The following is a 12,044-nucleotide window of genomic DNA, read 5'->3' as shown; positions in this document are numbered from 1 at the left end:
ATCTGGAGGATTTAGCTGGATTTTAGAGATTGTATTAACATTTGTGGCACAAATGACAGTTGGGTTTATTAAATGGCAGTTTCAGCCAATTAAGATTTCTCATAGTTTTGAGTTCCTTTTCTTTCCCTTTTCAATTGCAGTATGTCTTCGGAAGGCAAATATATTAGAATATGATTCCTTTGGTGTTTTGTTTTTCCTTTGGAAGCCAAAACAAAACGCTTCAGAACATCATAGTCCCGAAAAGAAGCTGTAAGACTTGGGAGTGTGATCACAGCTACCTTTTTAGGATCCCAAACCAAATCGGGTGTTAAACATAAGAAACACATATTTTACTTACGCAGGACTTCAGGGAGGGTAATAAAATAACATTGTGTATTTGTGTTTCATCGTCTGTGATCTTTCTTGATTCCCAGAACAGCCTGGAGAGATAAGCAGGGTAAATATTTTCATCCCCATTCGGTAAACAAGGCTCTGTCATTTACCTGTGGAAAAAGATGAGTCTTCAAAGTCAGCATCTGATGCAGGGGTGAGCTGGAGCTAGGACTGACGAGCATTTCTGCCTCGATGTTACAAGCCTTGAGGATTTTCTTTTACTGACTTACTTGTAAGCTATGAGGAAATGTGGGAAGCAAAGAGAAAAGTAGTGAAATTATTTGCAAATGAACTTGAAAGATGGCTAGCATGATGCTGTTGGTATTTGGAAAAAAAGACTGTATTTGAGCATCATGGTAAAATATTACTGCCATGTAGAATTCCTAGGTTTTACACAAATTACAAATGCAGTTACTGTCCCAGTGTGAGTGGTCTGTGGAATATGGACTGGGAGGAGCATTTCTCAAACTGGGAAGACTAGTGAGAGACGTAATGTCTGTAAGAATCGTTGAGGTGGAGGCAGGTGTGGGTGAGGAGAGTGGGATTAGATGGTGCCTGTGGGAATGGAATTGAAAGGAAGAGTGAGTTTGAGGACAATTATGAACCTGGAGTAGACAATTTGGTGGCTTATGAGGAAAGAAAACAGCAAGCAGTACTGGACGCTCCTACTCTGAATGATCTTAGTAAAGTTAGCACATACAAGCATAGGCATATTGATGTTTCTGGCTCCATGCTTTATAGAAGAAGGAACAGACGATCTCCATAACATGAAACTTGGCTCTGTCATCTGGGACAGCTAAGCACTTGGCATGTGTCTGCTCAAGTATGTAGACCGCCTGAGTGAAAGGGAGCCTGGTTTACTCAGCGATTGGCAGTGGCCACCTCTGTCAGAAATGTCCATGGAAATGAAAATAACTCAGTTGTTTTCTACATTATTAGTTTTTAAACAGGGGCTTTTGATATAGAAAGACCTAAAAGGATAGGAACAAGGAAGCTGTGCAAGTGTATCAGATGCCCATTCATAGCAAAATTTCAAGTTACCCTTTGATGCTGAGGCATTATGTGTGGGCCAGGTTTTATTGGGTGGATCTTCTCTTCCAGAATGCCAATCACTGTGTTCTGTAATTGAGGAAAACAATGTCCTTGCTCCTTGGCATTGAAATTCGAAGATGACTGCAGGGAGGTATGGCTTTTAAAGTCACACGTCTGAGAAAGGCTGGCACTCAGCTGGTGAAACTCATTTCAGTGGAAAGTTGAAAAGCTGAAGAAAGCAATGTATTTTGCTCTATTGTTGATTTTACTATTTAGTAGGTATGTCTCTGACTGCTCACATTACATGGTCTTGGGGTAAAACACACAAAAAAGTTGATCCAAATACAACTGGGGGGTTTGAATAGGTGACAAAATAATAATGACAAAAAAATTTAAAAATCGGGAACAGAATAATAAGAGAGTGCTGAGCTGCTTACTCAAGGGAGTTTATCCTGCTCTTATTGTAAGTCAGAAACGAATAAAAGGAGTCAGGATGAGGCATGAAAAAACAGCAATGAACGTTATTTTTTAAATTGTGTGTCATTTTGTCATTAAATTAGATGTTATTGCCCAAGGAACCATTTGTTCTTTCCCAAAACAGACAAGAAACAAAGGATGTTTATCTTAATACATCTTTTTTTCCCCTTTGTTTCCTTCAAGGGTCATGGTATACTGAAAAGGCACTCAATCAAGAGAAATCTGGGGGGAGCTGGAAACCATCAAGTTATTGAGACTACACAGGGGGCAGAAAAGATAGAGGTGGGTATGCTTTTGATCCATCAATCCTGCTATTGAGGGTGTCCCTGAAAATGTCTTTGTTGCTATAGATCCAGAGGAAAGCAAAGGAAAAGTAAAGTGGGAGGTCTGTATCTTAGAAAACAAATCAATATGGTTAAATGGAAGCTTGATAGAATCTATTGTTAATGTCAAATTAATAGCATGCATGTGGAGAACTTGAGCTACACATTTCCATCCAGTGTCTGCCAGGGACCAGCGATTAGTACACAGACTAAGCTTGGTGTGGTATTTACATTCTTAGCTGTGTTTATTTAAACTGTACCTAACAGAGGCAGCTAGCCCACCAAAATAAAGTTTTAAATTTGTATCCTTTAGAACAGAAGGAAAATGTATAATATTACCTATAAACTTGTGTGTGTGCTCAGTCATATCCAACTCTTTGCAACCCCATGGACTGTAACCCTCCAGGTTCCTCTTTCCATGGAATTTTCAGGCAAGAATATTGAAGTGGGTTGCCATTTTCTACTCCAGAAGGCCTTCCAGACCCAGGACCCAGAGATCAAACCCCCATCTCTTGCGTCTCCTGCATTGGCAGGCAGATTCTTTACCACGGCGCCACCTGTGAAGCCTATAAATTTACCACTCTTCAAATACTGATCTCCCTAGAGACCATAGCAATCGCTTTATAATCAGTACATAGAAGGAAATAGTTTCGATGACATTAACTGGTACACATAAATCTCAAATACTTTTTGAGAAACCGTTTTCTGTGTGCTGCTGATGGCCTCTCTCATCTCAGTGCTGTGTTTTCCCACTGGGAGTTAGAAATTTGCTCCCCTGCTTCAGTGAAGATGGCAGACCAGAGACCATGGAGTAAGTCTCAGACTGCAGGAAGCCTCCTCCCACTCTTGGATTCCATGAGAACAGAGCTCCAAGGGAACAGGAAAATGGAAGACGTTACATTTGCTTTGGGCTCATTGCCTGGGTTTCTAAAAAGCAATGCAGCTTTCCTATTAACCTGCTGTGATTTCATTTAAACAATGGCAGTGGATTCATTTTCTTGTGTCATCTGAGCATTTTTAGTACTTTTATGTCAACTTTTCAAGTCTGTGTCAGTGGAAATTGAAATCTACTGTTAATAAAAGGTAGAACTAATATGACAAAAATTTTTATCAGAAAGCATTTATATTTCTACATAAACGACTGGAATCTCTATACTAAGATAAAACAGCAAATACATTTATATACATTCATTTTGTATTTAAGGAAAATTGAAACTAACGTAAAATAATTGAGTCTTCATTGTGGGTCGAGTGGGTAGAGGCTTATAAACATAATCTCATGTAATCCTTGGAGAAGGCAATGGCACCCCACTCCAGTACTCTTGCCTGGAAAATCCCACGGACAGAGGAGCCTGGTGGGATGCAGTCCACAGGATTGCTAAGAGTCGGACACGACTAAGCAACTTCACTTTGACTTTTTACTTTCATGCAGTGGAGAAGGAAATGGCAACTCACTTTTCACTTTCATGCAATGTAGAAGGAAATGGCAACCACTCCAGTGTTCTTGCCTGGAGAATCCCAGGGACGGCAGATTCTGGTGGGCTGCTGTCTATGGGGTCGCACAGAGTTGGACACGACTGAAGCGACTTAGCAGCAGCAGCATGTAATCCTCACAATGACTGTGGGGAAAGTAAGGAAGGCATAGTCATTCCTTGTGAAAAAGTGCACTTTGCCAAGCGTACACATTTGGCTAGTGGGTGGTGAAGTCAGGATTTGAGCCTGATTTTTGTCTGATGCTTATGCCTGTGTCCTTGACCACCTTGGATAGGGAGATTTGGCATGAGCTAAAAAGTATCTTGTGTCCATCAGGTATTTATAGTTGATGGTTGAAAATATACATTTTTAAGGAACACTTTATCCCTTATTCTATGAACTCTAAAAAAGAGATGAAACATTTTTCTGATTCATTTAGTGAGGAGCATTTAACAAAAAAAATTTTTGAAAAATAATAAAAGTGTTACAAAAAAGAATATAACAAAAATTCACTGAAATACTAAATATAGTAATGTAGAAATCAATAAAATAGAATAATACAACAAAATGATGTTTCTTCTAGAAATGTACAAGTGATTAAATATTGAGAAATTTATTGTAATTTCATAGTCATAGACTAAAGGATAAAACTACGATTTTTTCACTTCCTGATTCCAAATGACACTTGATAAAATGTAACTATATTTCTTTTAAGAACACACATTTATAAAATTTAGTAACATAGGAATAGAGAGCTGTTTTTAAATTGTGAAAAGCAGGAAAAAACAAAAACATTAGATGCTTACAACATGTCCTGTTTCATCACTTATGTTTAATTAGCGTCATTCTATAGATTTTAATAAATACAATAATTTTTTTAAATAGCTAACATTTAAAAAATTCTTATTGTATATGCTAGAAGCTGTTCTAAATGATTTACAAGTATTAACTCATTTAATTTTCATAACAGTTCTAGGGAATATTGACTACTGTAATTCTCATTTTACAAATTAGGAAGCTGAGACCCAGAGATGCTAAGTAACTTGGCCAAGATCACACAGCTAATAAGTTGTGTAGCTAAATAAGCACTCAAGTGGCTTAACTCATGAGTCTTTAACTTTAAATCATATGATATACTGCCTCTCAAAGTTCATGGTTATTAGCAGAGAGATGACATCTTTTTTTCTTAAAAGAGTGTATATATACTTTTTTTTTTTTACTAAAAATCCCAAGAAAATTAGTTGAAAAGCTGTTAGAATAAGAAACTTCAGGTAAGTGGACATACAGAGGATAAATATGTACAAATCAATTGACTTTTCTATAATAGCTACAAATATAAAATATGAAAAATGCCATAATAATAATAATAATGAAATATCATATATCTATGAGTAAGCTATAATAGAAATGTATAAGATTTAAATGAAGAAAATAGCATTTGATTGAGAAATGCAAAATAAGATTAGCAGTAATGAAAATTGATATTATATTCCTGGATGAGAATAATAAATATTGTAATGATGCTAGTTTCCCCAAAATAATTTATAAAATTAATGCTATTCCATATAGGACCATAAAAAGAGTTTTAGGGCCAAGTTGGCAAAATGATTATTAAAATTCATCTGGAAGAATGAATAGACTGGGAAAAGCAAATTTTTGAAACAGAATAATAATGAAAAAGAACTTCTAATTCCAAGTATTAAAACATAAAAAATTACTGTTACTAAGACTGTATTTCAGTATGTTACTTTTTACTAAAATAAAGACTTAGGAGAAGCTAAATCATCTTGAAAATTCTCCAGATTTAAGCATACAAGGGTAACATACAATGAAGACTGCGTTTCATGTTGGTAGAGAAAGTATTGATTATTACAAGAACAGAATCCTAATAGTGAATTGTTAGCAAAAATTGTAACCATGAATCTTTTGTTTGTATGAAATGCAAATAAATATTAGTTTAACTGAAAAAGAAGCATAATGAGATGTAACTGAAAAATCGGCAAACATAATCTGGTCTAATATGACATCAAAGGCAAAAACCGTAATTGGAGATTGATAGACTTGACTGTGGGACATATTAAAACTTTTTACATACAAACAGAAAGGGGACTCAAACAGCATGCCTAGCACTGGATCTGAAAATTCTTTTCAGGATAGAATGAATAAATCAGCAAGTGCTGACCAATATCCCAAGTGCACTACTGTTTTGAGGCTTCATAAAGCAAAGCCCATCCTGGAATAGTGCTCATTTGTTATTGTGCTGTAGGCACGGAGCAAATTCCAAAGATGAAATTCTAGAAATCAAATCATGACATGGAAGTTAGGATTGTTCCACCTAAAAAGTTCAGCTAAATTAGAATTGTAGCATACAAGAGAATAAGGAATTTCAGCTAGACAGTTTTATAATTCATACATATGCCAGGGCATTTCATTTCAATAGAAGTGATTTACAACATGATTGAGTAATGTCTGGAGTTTTACAATGTATTAAAACACTTTATCTCTAATAAAAGTGAAACAATTCTAGTTTTCTGTCTTGAATTGTGGATAATTGCATAGAGTGACACAAGGATAAAATGGAGAGAAGTATTTCCTGTTTTATTGTAGAGAATGGTGCAAGAAAAGTTGTTTCTTTATCTCCCTCTAAAGTAGCTTTGTTCCTTCTATGCTGGGGCTTTAGGACAAGTGGGAAAACAAAATGTATTATGATCAATGAACAAGGAAAAAAAGAAAAAGAAAGCTTTGATTTATTTTAAATATCCCAGGTGATATCAGCCTGGACTGACAGTCAATTCACACAAACATAAACAAAGCAGTCATTTTCTGTGCTGGGCCCTATTAGAAAAATTTCTAGACTCCAGTCTCCAAACAGACTACTCCTGTGGCTCAGTGGTAAAGATTCTGTCTGCAATGCAGGAGACACAGGAGATGTGGGAAGATCCTGGGTTGGGAGGATCCTCTGGAGTAGGAAATGGTAACCCACTTAAGTATTCTTGGGCTTCCCTGGTGGTTCAGATGGTAAAGTCTTCCTGAAATGCAGGAGAACAAGGTTTGATCCCTAGGTGGTGAAGATCCCCTGGAGAAGGAAATGGCAACCCACTCCAGTATTCTTGCCTAGAGAATTCCATGGGCAGAGGAGCTACAATTCATGGGGTTGCAAAGAGTCGGACATGACTGAGCAACTAACACTTCAAGTATCCTTGTCTGGAAAATTCCATGGGCAGAGGAGCCTGATGGGCTACAGTCCATGCAGCTGGAAAGAATCAGACATGACCGAGTATGCACACAGACAAGTCCCAAATATCTTGTGAGAAGAGTAAACGGCAGGTACATCAGCTTCCTCATCTTTGTGTTCACATTCAATCCCTCTGGGTGTCCCTGGTCACTGCTCTTTGCTCCTGAGGTCATTCCTCCTGTTCCATGCCTTTCTGCTGGTGGTCCCTCACCTGAAAGACCCTCCCCACCCCATCTCTTCCCATACGTGGTGTTCTTTTCCATTTCTAGGTTCAAATTGTCCACTGTTCTGCATTCCCTTACCCTTCTCTTCTATCCTAACGCAGCTATTATTCCTGGATCAAGTTTGTTTCTTCAGCTCGCTTTGTCTACCAACTCTAAAGAGGTTCTTCCCTCTCTGACGAAAGGGGTGGGATTGTTAATAGGTGACTTTTTCTCAGGAAGCTTAGAGGTATTGGGGGTTGGCTAACAGCCATCATCAACGTCCTCCCTATAAGGATTTTAAGGTACTCAGGAAGTTATATCCTTTGCAGATCCATCCTGAGGCTTATGAGACATACCTGGAAATGCCTGAATCTAAAAATAAGCTCTAATAACCCTGCCAAACAAAATACTGGTTTAAGCATATATCTTTATTTGTTCACAGATGTACACCTAGTTTATCTTTGTTTTTTTCTTTTGTACATACCACATGGCTTGTGGGATCTTAGTTCCCTGACCAGGGATCAAATCTGTGCCACCCTGCAGAGTCCTAACCACTAGACCACCAGGGAAATCCCTATACTTAGTTTATTTATTATTGACCATCCTCAGAAAAAAAGTTTGGAGTAGCCAAAAGAAATGTATAAAGTGTTTTCTTGTTATAAATAATAAAAGCAAAAGAGAAGCTTAGCCATTTTGTGTTAAATAAGAGGAACACTATCAAACAAGCACACCCTAAAGATAAAAAGATAAACCTTAAGAATTTTCATGCTAGCCAGACTGTCGATTTTGAAGACTTAAAAAAAACAGAGAGCAATGACTTTTGATGGGAAAACTGGGCAACAAAACAAATAAGACCACCAACAAAGAAATCAAACAGATACCCTTGTAAAGGAAAGAAAGGGGAATATATACAAAGAAAGGTGATGGTCTTTGACACTTTAGCGCTAATTGTTAGTGATCAAAATAATGGCCATTTACTGCTCGCTGCTAAGTCACTTCAGTCGTGTCCAACTCTGTGTGACCCCATAGACGGCAGCCAACCAGGCTCCTCCTTCCCTGGGATTCTCCAGGCAAGAACACTGGAGTGGTTTGCCATTTCCTTCTCCAGTGCATGAAAGTGAAAGTGAAAATGAAGTCTCTCAGTCATGTCCAACTCTTAGCGACCCCGTGGACTGCAGCCAACCAGGCTCCTCCTTCCCTGGGATTCTCCAGGCAAGAACACTGGAGTGGTTTGCCATTTCCTTCTCCAGTGCATGAAAGTGAAAGTGAAAATGAAGTCTCTCAGTCATGTCCAACTCTTAGCGACCCCGTGGACTGCAGCCAACCAGGCTCCTCCTTCCCTGGGATTCTCCAGGCAAGAACACTGGAGTGGTTTGCCATTTCCTTCTCCAGTGCATGAAAGTGAAAAGTGAAAATGAAGTCTCTCAGTCATGTCCAACTCTTAGCGACCCCGTGGACTGCAGCCCACCAGGCTTCTCCGTCCGTGGGATTTTCCAGGCAACAGTACTGGAGTGGGGTGCCACTGCCGTCTTAGTTGTTTGCAAAACTCGTTTTCTCATTCTTTCATTCAGTGTTTATTGAGCACTTGCCCCATTTACTCTGTGCCATTTGTGAGCACTGAGGATGCAGAGCTAAGGATACTTTGCAGTTCTCCAGGGTTTTTGAACTGCAGGATCTAGAGATCTAAAGATCCAGAGAAAAACTGACCAGAGGACTGTGAGGAGACTTAAAGGTCGTCATATCAGTAGTGATTGATGTTTAGTGCTCTAGAAAGGTCCTCATGTATGACATGCTAACTGTCTTCAGTTATATGAGGCTGATCATTTGCATGATTGAGGAGGCAAAACTAGGCTGAGTGGATGGAAATCAGAGAAAGATACATTGAATTAAAGGAAAGGCTGCCTGAAATTTTGTAATGGGCTACCTCTGGTACCTGAGATGGTCCCAGAAGCTTGGTACCACTAGGAAGGAGAGTGGTACAAGGGATTCATGTATGAAATGGTGAGGGGCTGGGGATGGAGTGTTGGGATTGACTCATCACTGAAGACAAAATATTCTTGGGTCTATGGTTGAGAACACTGACATGGGAAGGATTCCCTTGAAGACAGTACAATGAAGGACTCTAAGGAGTGAGGCCCACCAATTTCGCACTTAACCCTTAGACTCTGTTTTGGTAGGTCATGTTCTGTGTTTTATTAGTATAACTTACATATTGAGACATTTAAACAATGCTGAGAAGAACAAAGCATAAAATCAACTCCCACCTCTCAGAATTGACACATTTGCTTGAAGTCTTCCTTTTTAATGAAATAAAATGGTACAATTAAGTCTCCTTTCAGAAGTATCTATGAATTAGTGCATATTGTTCCAATCCATTTTATACTGTTACCCACAAGTTTATGCAACCATTCCAATATTTAGTCCTGGCTTGTGTTTTTTAAATTTACAGAAATAATGCCACAGTACTTTTCATAACACTGAGTTATTGAGGTATCCGTAGTTATATATAGTTCTAGTTCTGTTCCCTTGGGTGAAATTTGTGGGGGTTTTTTTTATGCTTGTAATCTTCCATTTTATTTATTTATTTTTATTAAACTTTTTATTTTGGATTGGGGTATAGCCGATCAACAAGGGGTGTTGTGATAGTTTCAGGTGAAGAGCGAAGAGACTCACCAGTAGGTATACATGTATCCATTCTCCCCCAATCCCCCCTCTCATCCAGGCTGCCACATAACATTGTAGCGTCCGTGTGCTATACAGTAGGTCCTTGTTGGTTATCCATTTTAAGTATAGCAGTGTGTTTTTTGATAAGACAGTTAATATTAACCCTTAGTGGCCTTCCTTACTCCTAAATTTGGCCCATAGATGATAAGATGTTATTGCTGGAAGATTTAAGAGAAAACATCATTGTAATTTATGTCTTTATATATGGTCTTTATATATATATTGGGACTTTTTGAAAATGACAGAAGCTAACCCAGATGGGAAGTCAGGACAATGTAAATAAACTAGGACTTTCCCAGACAAACCACAATGGAGGATTAGCCTACATACAAGGGAATCAAGCCTTTGGTAGGAGAAATGACTTTCTGGTAACACAAGTGCTAAGTGATTAGTCCTCAAAATACCAGCCCAAATCTCAAAATCAAACACTTTCATGGGATAAGAAAAACGTGGAATGCTTTCCAGTCCATTGTTCTTTTCATCATGGACTAGATGTTTAATAAAAATGCAGAGAAGTAAGATAATGAATTCTTAGAGTTAGCTCATCAGGAAATTGCTGGTATCTTGCCTTCAGAATGGGTGTTAAAGTCTGGCTTTAATCCATCTTTTCTTCCCTTATGATTGTTCTCTCCCTGCCCAGGCAAACATAGTTATCACTTCTTTTCACTGGATAAAATACCTTGTCCCATTTATCCCATTAGGTAGTGGAATGTGGCCAGGTAAATCAGTTTTCGCTGGTGACCAGAAGTCATCTGTTCCATTTAGTTGTCTGCTTACCTTTGCCCGATACTTGTCTTGTTAACAGCTGGCTAGGTAATGAATATGACGTGTCTGTTTCAGCAAGGTTTGGGTGTGCCAAGATTGTACAAGAGACAAAAAACTGACTCACTAATAGGGGATTTTAGTTCCAACTCAAGTCTGTAATTTTCTTAACAGAAATTAAGGCCCAGTCTCAGGTATTCTTCATATGAAGGTTGTCTTGCAGTTATATCATTTATCCTACGTAGAGTTTGGATAAGTATTTCATCATTTCATTTTTACTTAAACTTTTAAACTAATATAACTCCTAAGATTGAAAGGCTTGCAAATATTTTAAAGTTTTACTCATTTCAAATCTGGTTTTGTTTTTACAAGATATTTTATACATTTATAAGATACATAAAACCAGTCTTCTTGACTGCTTGCTGGCAATAATATCTAATTGCTAAAGCATTTTATAGAAGTTAAATGATACACTGAAAGTGAAAAATTATCATGTATAGAGTGTCAAATTTCATCTAATTATGTTCTTAATAAAATTAAAGTTAATTTGATTATTTTACAAATAAATTCACTCTGTAAAATACTAATTTACAAATGCTTCAGAACAAAAAACTTTTGATTAATTTAATATTAGCATATAATCATACTTTGTAAATAGCACAGAGATTGTAGTCATAAAAAAGAAAAATCCATTGGTAGGGAAGTATAGTGCTAGTGCTTACCGTCATTGTAAAACACAGCCCTAAAAGGTCAAGGATATAATTCTTGAAAAGATGATGTCATTGTCCAAAAGCTGCACGTGAACTGATTTTTAGTATTTGTCTCAAATATTGTATCTTTAAATCACTGGAAGATATCATGAATATTTTAGCTGTCAGTTCAGTCAGTTCAGTCGCTCAGTCGTGTCCGACTCTTTGTGACCCCATGAATTGCAGCCTCCCTGTCCATCATCAACTCCCGGAGTTCACTCAGACTCACGTCCATCGAGTCCGAGATGCCATCCAGCCATCTCATCCTCCATCTCATCCTCTCCTCCTGCCCCCAATCCCTCCCAGGATCAGAGTCTTTTCCAATGAGTCAACTCTTCGCATGAGGTGGCCAAAGTATTGGAGTTTCAGCTTTAGCATCATTCCTTCCAAAGAACACCCAGGACTGATCTCCTTCAGAATGGACTGGTTGGATCTCCTTGCAGTCCAAGGGACTCTCAAGAGTCTTCTCCAACACCACAGTTCAAAAGCATCAATTCTTCAGCACTCAGCTTTCTTCACAGTCCAACTCTCACATCCATACATGACCACTGGAAAAACATAGACTTGACTAGACGGACCCTTGTTGTCAAAGTAATGTCTCTGCTTTTGAATATGCCATCTAGATTGGTCATAACTTTCCTTCCAAAGAGTAAGTGTCTTTTAATTTCATGGCTGCAATCACCATCTGGAATGA

At 38.1% G+C, this 12,044-nt stretch overlaps 1 protein-coding gene across 2 annotated transcripts in view; it reads left to right on the top strand.

Annotated features, from left to right (window-relative positions):
- The window catches only part of PKIB (cAMP-dependent protein kinase inhibitor beta), a 120,751-nt gene that overhangs the window by 25,541 nt on the left and 83,166 nt on the right, over nucleotides 1–12,044 (top strand). For both annotated transcript variants that reach the window (XR_011568405.1, XR_011568406.1), the window contains exon 2: nucleotides 2,065–2,163. The gene's annotated coding sequence lies outside the window, so the exon portion shown is untranslated. The remainder of the gene's footprint in view (nucleotides 1–2,064; nucleotides 2,164–12,044) is intronic.

Source organism: Bos indicus, chromosome 9 (genome assembly GCF_029378745.1).
Source record: "Bos indicus isolate NIAB-ARS_2022 breed Sahiwal x Tharparkar chromosome 9, NIAB-ARS_B.indTharparkar_mat_pri_1.0, whole genome shotgun sequence".
NCBI lineage: Eukaryota > Metazoa > Chordata > Mammalia > Artiodactyla > Bovidae > Bos > Bos indicus.
Note: the sequence above shows the minus strand (reverse complement) of the source record. Positions and strands in the feature narration are given on the sequence as shown.